Raw genomic sequence first — 6840 nt, forward strand, 5'->3', positions numbered from 1 at the left:
TAAAATTATTTTGAGGGTGAGGCTTGTCTTGAGGATCGCCAGAAGGCTTGTGAACCTCATCTGCACTAAGGCAAGTCACAGCAACATTTTCATGGTGTCATTTCAATATTTATGATTTTCTTACTTGAATGACATGATTAATCCATGCATTGAAATAACTATTATGGTATTTATATTCTGTTAAGTGTTTGTTAGTTATTATGCTTGATTTACTTTGAAACTAGTTTAGTTGGTAACAAAAGCTAAGATCTACTTGTGGTAATGATAAAATGATTTGTTACGCATATGAGTAATTACTTAAAGTTATTTTCTTGCACAAATAAAATAGTAAAATTTGCTAGAAAATGTGTTGTTAAGTGCTTTTTTAGCCATTTTGCTTGATTTACAAAATGTTTGAACCTAACTTGGTTGGTAAAGAAATTAGGATTTGTTTGTCGTGATGATAGTATAATTTTTGCTATGCATATGAGAAATTAATCGAATTTATTTTCTTGCATGAGAAAAATAATAAAACTTGCTACAAAATATCTTGTTAAAGTGAGAGTTACCCTGACCAGGAAAGTAATATAAGTTGTTGATGTTCATGCTTAGTGTGAATATGGTTGACATCAGTCATTTTGGTTAATATGTGATGCATGTTTAGTATTGCATTTCATGGCATGCTATGACACCGGTCATTTTCATTTTAAGTTGAACCTAACTATAACTCAACTTGAATATATCGTTGACTGGGTCATGGTGCCGCTGAATCGATTTTTTCCCAGTGCAACCACATTTGCCTTTGTGGGTAGGCCTTGATTCGGTCCATTGACATGCCTCTGGTCGGTGCCTCCAACTAGGGAAGGTTATGGGCATTCTTACTCTGTCCCAGTAAGCAGGCACAATCTTGTGTGCCCGTTGTTAAGATTATGGTACCGGGTCCCGAAGTTGGATCGTTTTGGCCACGATGGTGGTTGTTGTGTCTTATGTAGACACGGGGCCACCTAGGACTAGCCCATTGGGGATTGGGTCGGAGTGGCCGGGAGACTGTCATGGCAATGGAGGGGTTTCGTCGGAATGCCGTTGGTCCACCCGAATGGGAGTGAGAGGCCATGGATTCTGTGGTGCGGGTACAGTGTGCTACCTCTGCAGAGTGTATAATCTATCGATAGCCGAGTCCACGGTCACGGACGCCTCGTAGTAGGTCCCACCATGAGTCAACGTTTAATAAATTTGCACACTAAGTTATGAACTTTGCACTGTTGATGATGGCGGAAAGGCCATCAAGATGCTCGAGACCAAATATTGGTCGTGGTTGTGATCGCTGTAAGGATCATGAGTTACTCTTGTCAAGGCCACGACAGTGGTTTGATTGTGATCCGAGAACGATCACGGTTGGTAAGTCGGTCCTGAGGGACGTTTATCACAAGAGCATGATCACAGCATGTTGGAACATTATTGCATTATTAATTGGTTAATTATCATGATATTGTTTGTCATTATGATTATGCCTGTCGTGAGCTTGCACGTACATTCAATGTAATGACCTGGTGTGTCAAGCCAGATTTCAGGAAAGTCTCGTCGGAAAGGAGTGCTGCTCGAGTCTAGATCGTGTCCACATCGGTGTCCCTATGCTATGGAGTTTCTGCTATGACGTTGTTCCGCTGCCGCGTAGTTGTTATGATCGAGGCCCCCTTATGTTCACTAAATAATGTACATATTGTTAAGCCGCACCGTGTGTGCCTCTTGGCCTCGACCCCTGTTGTAATATAAACTCTGATCCACTAGCATAAATAAAGCGGTCATTTTCTGTACCAAGATGTTGTGTGTTGCCAGAAGACATGGTCTCTGGGCTGGCAATGCATGGTAAACCGGTCGCTGTGAACCAGGGTGCCACATTTCCCTAGCATCTTCGTACTCCACAATTCATTCCAGCCGTCATGCATGGCCGACTACGACGAGGCTTCTGGGACACCTGTTCGTAATTCCCCGAGATTCATCTCCAAGTGGTAAGCCATGCGAACAGAGAACTAACCATTTTTCTTGAAGTTCCATGCGAGAAAATCCTCCCTTCCGGGTCCTCCAACTGCTATTTGACAAATATCTGCCACATCGATCTCATGGAATACTTGCTGAATGGTCATGTCCCAATTTTTTCCTGTGTAATCTAGAAGCTCATTAACATGGTTCATATTCTGTGCATCTCTACATCGTTCCTTCCATGGGAATCCAATTTTCTGTCCACACCTTGATCTCAGACCCATCTCCTACTCGCCACATTAGACCTTCCTGTAGAAGATGACAGCTGATACCTCTCCAACGTATCTATAATTTTTGATTGCTCCGTGCTATATTATCTACTGTTTTGGACATTATTGGTCTTTATTATCCACTTTTATATTATTTTTGGGACTAACCTATTAACCGGAGGCCCAGCCCAGAATTGCTGTTTTTTGCCTGTTTTAGGGTTTCGAAGAAAAGGAATATCAAACAGAATGAAACCTTCAGAAATGTGATTTTCTCATCAGATAAAATCCAGGAGACTTGGACCCTCCGTCAAGAAAGCCACGAGGCGGTCGCGAGGGTGGAGGGCGCCCCCCTAGGGCACGCCCCCTGCCTCATGGGCCCCCTGTTGCTCCATCGATGTACTTCTTCCTCCTATATATATCCACGTACCCCCAAACGTTCAGATACGGAGCCAAAAACCTAATTCCACCGCCGTAACTTTCTGTATCCACGAGATCCCAACTAGGGGCCTATTCCGGAGCTCCGCCGGAGGGGGCATCGATCACGGAGGGCTTCTACATCATCATCCAAGCCCCTCTGATGAAGTGTGAGTAGTTTACCTCAGACCTACGGGTCCATAGTTAGTAGCTAGATGGCTTCTTCTCCCTTTTTGGATCTCAATACAATGTGCCCCCTCTCTCGTGGAGATCTATTCAATGTAATCTTCTTTTTGTGGTGTGTTTGTTGAGACCGATGAATTGTGGGTTTATGATCAAGTCTATCTATGAATAATATTTGAATCTTCTCTGAATTATTTTATGTATGATTGGTTATCTTTGCAAGTCTCTTCGAATTATCAGTTTGGTTTGGCCTACTAGATTGGTTGTTCTTGCCATAGGAGAAGTGCTTAGCTTTGGGTTAGATCGTGCGGTGTCCTTTCCCAGTGACAGAAGGGGCAGGAAGGCACGCATTGTATCTTTGCCATCAAGGATAACAAGATGGGGTTTTTATCATATTGCATGAAACTATCCCTCTACATCATGTCATCTTGCTTAAGGTGTTACTCTATTTTTAACTTAATACTCTAGATGCATGCTGGATAGCGGTCGATGAGTGGAGTAATAGTAGTAGATGCAGGCAGGAGTCGGTCTACTTGTCTCGGACGTGATGCCTATATACATGATCATACCTAAATATTCTCGTAACTATGCTCAATTCTGTCAATTGCTCAACAGTAATTTGTTCACATATCGTACAATACTTATGCTCTTGAGAGAAGCCACTAGTGAAACCTATGGCCCCTGGGTCTCTTTCTCATCATATCAATCTCCATAACTTTATTATTCCTTTGCTTTTACTTTTCAATTTGCATCTCTATACCAAAAATACCAAAAATATTATTTATCATCTCTATTAGATCTCACTTTCGTAAGTGACCATGAAGGGATTGACAACCCCTAAGCGCGTTGGTTGCGTTGAGCTATTGTTTTTGTGTAGGTACAAGGGACTCGCGCGTAGCCTCCTACTGGACTGATACCTTGGTTCTCAAAAACTAAGGGAAATACTTATGCTACTTCGCTGCATCATCCTCCCATCTTCGGGGAAATCCAACGCACTGCTCAAGAGGTAGCAAGAAGAATTTCTGGCACCATTGCCAGGGAGTCTGCGCAAAAGTCAACATACCAAGTACCCATCACAATCCCAATCTCCCGCATTACATTATTTTCCATTTGCCTCTCATTTTCTTCTCCCCCAATTCACCCTTGCCGTTTTATTCGCCCTCTCTCTCTCACTCTATCCTCCCTCTCTTTCTCTATTTGCCTCTTTCTGCCCGTTTGCCTTTTGTTTGCTCATGTGTTAGTTTGCTTGTCTGTCGCGATGGCTCAAGATAATACTAAATTGTGTGACTTCACCAATACCAACAATAATGATTTCCTTAGCACTCAGATTGCTCCTCTTACTGATGCTGAATCTTGTGAAATTAATAGTGCTTTGTTGAATCTTGTCATGAAAGATCCGTTCTCCGGCCTTCCTAGTGAAGATGCCGCTACCAATATTAATTGCTTCGTTGATTTGTGTGACATGAAAAAGAAGAAAGATGTTGATAATGATATTGCTAAATTGAAGCTATTTACTTGTTCGCTTAGAGATCGTGCTAAAGCTTGGTTTTTGTCTTTGTCTAAAAATAGTATTGATTCATGGAACAAGTGCAAAGATGCTTTTATCTCTAAGTATTTTCCTCCTGCTAAGATCATATCTCTTAGAAACGATATTATGAATTTTAAACAACTTGATCATGAACATATTGCACAAGCTTGGGAGAGAATGAAATTAATGATACGTAATTGCCCTACTCATGGTTTAAATTTGTGGATGATTATACAAAATTTTTATGCCGGATTGAATTTTTCTTCTAGAAATCTTTTAGATTCGGCCGCGGGAGGCACTTTTATGGAAATCACTTTAGGAGATGCTACTAAACTCCTAGATAATATTATGGTTAATTATTCTCAATGGCATGCTGAAAGAGCTACTACAAAGGTGCATGCGATAGAAGAAATTAATGTTTTGAGTGGAAAGATGGATGAACTTATGAAATTATTTGCTAATAAGAGTGTTTCTTCTGATCCTAATGATGTGCCCTTATCTACTTTGATTTATAATAATAATGAATCTATGGATGTGAATTTTCTTGGTAGGAGCAATTTTGGTAACAACGCGTATACAGGAAATTTCAATCCTAGGCCTTATCCTAGTAATCCCTCTAATAATTATGGTAATTCCTACAACAATTCTTATGGAAATTTATAATAAGATACCCTTTGATTTTGAATCTAATATTAAAGAATTTATTTCTTCGGAAAATAATTTTAATGCTATGACTGAAGAAAAAATTCTTAAGATTGATGATTTGGCTAGGAACGTTGATAGAATTGCTCTTGTTGTTGATTCTTTGAAACTTAGATCTATTCCACCTAAGCATGATATCAATGAGTCTCTCAAAGCCATGAGAATTTCCATTGACGAGTGCAAATAAAGAACCGCTAGGATGCGTGCTAAGAATGATGCCTTTATAAAAGCGTGTTCTTCCAGTTCCTATGAAAATAAAGATGAAGATCTAAAAGTTATTGATGTGTCCCCTATTAAATCTTTGTTTTGCAATATGAATCTTGATAATGATGGGACTGAATATGATCCACCTTTACCTAGAAGGCGTTCTAAGAATTCGCAATTTGTTGATCTTGATGCTAAATTTGATAAAAGTGGGATTGAAGAAATTAAAACCCTAGATGTTGCTAAACCCACTATTATGTATTTCAAGGAATTTAACTATGAAAATTGCTCTTTGATTGATTGTATTTCCTTGTTGCAATCCGTGCTAAATTCTCCTCATGCTTATAGTCAAAATAAAGCGTTTACTAAACATATCGTTGATGCCTTGATGCAATCATATGAAGAAAAACTTGAATTGGAAGTTTCTATCCCTAGAAAACTTTATGATGAGTGGGAAACTACTATTAAAATTAAAATTAAATATCATGAGTTTTATGCTTTGTGTGATTTGGGGGCTAGTGTTTCTACTATTCCCAAAACTTTGTGTGATTTCCTAGATTTCCGTAATTTTGATGATTGCTCTCTTAACTTGCATCTTGCGGCTTCCACTATTAAGAAACCTATGGGAAGAATTAATGATGTTATTATTGTTGCAAATAGGAATTATTTTCCTGTAGATTTTATCGTTCTTGATATAGATTGTAATTCTTCTTGCCCTATTATTCTCGGTAGACCTTTCCTTAGAACGGTTGGTGCAATTATTGATATGAAGGAAGGGAATATTAGATTCCAATTTCAATTAAAAAAGGGCATGGAACACTTTCCTAGAAAGAAAATTAAATTACCTTATGAATCTATTATGAGAGCCACTTATGGATTGCCTACCAAAGATGGCAATACATAGATCTATTCTTGTTTGTTATGCCTAGCTAGGGGCATTAAACGATAGCGCGCGTTTGCTGGGAAGCAACCCAATTTTATTTTATTCCTTGCTTTTTGATCCTGTTTAGTAATAAATAAATTATTTAGCCTCTGTTTTGGTTGTGTGTTTTGTGTTTAATTAGTGTTTGTGCCAAGTAGAACCGTTGGGAAGACTTGGGGAAAGTCTTGTTAAACTTGCTGTAAAAAAACAGAAACTTTAGCGCTCACGAGAAGTGCTGCCATTTTTATTTGGAAAGCGATATTTAGTTAATTATTTTGGAATATGATTAATATATAAATTCCTCACGTCCAGAAATTTATTTTAGAATCTTTGGGGTTCCAGATCTTGCGCTAGCTACAGATTACTACAGACTGTTCTGTTTTTTGACAGATTCTGTTTTTCGTGTGTTGTTTGCTTATTTTGATGAATCTATGGATAGTAAAATAGTTTATAATCCATAGAGAAGTTGTAATACAGTAGGTTTAACACAAATATAAATAAAGAATGAGTTCATTACAGTACCTTGAAGTGGTCTTTTGTTTTCCTTCGCTAACGGAGCTCACGAGATTTTCTACTTTAAGTTTTGTGTTGTGAAGTTTTCAAGTTTTGGGTAAAGATTTGATGGATTATGGAAAAAGGAGTGGAAAGAGCCTAAGATT

This window comes from Triticum urartu, chromosome 4A (genome assembly GCF_056163025.1).
Source record: "Triticum urartu cultivar PI428250 chromosome 4A, HENAU_Tu73, whole genome shotgun sequence".
Taxonomy (NCBI): Eukaryota; Viridiplantae; Streptophyta; class Magnoliopsida; order Poales; family Poaceae; genus Triticum; species Triticum urartu.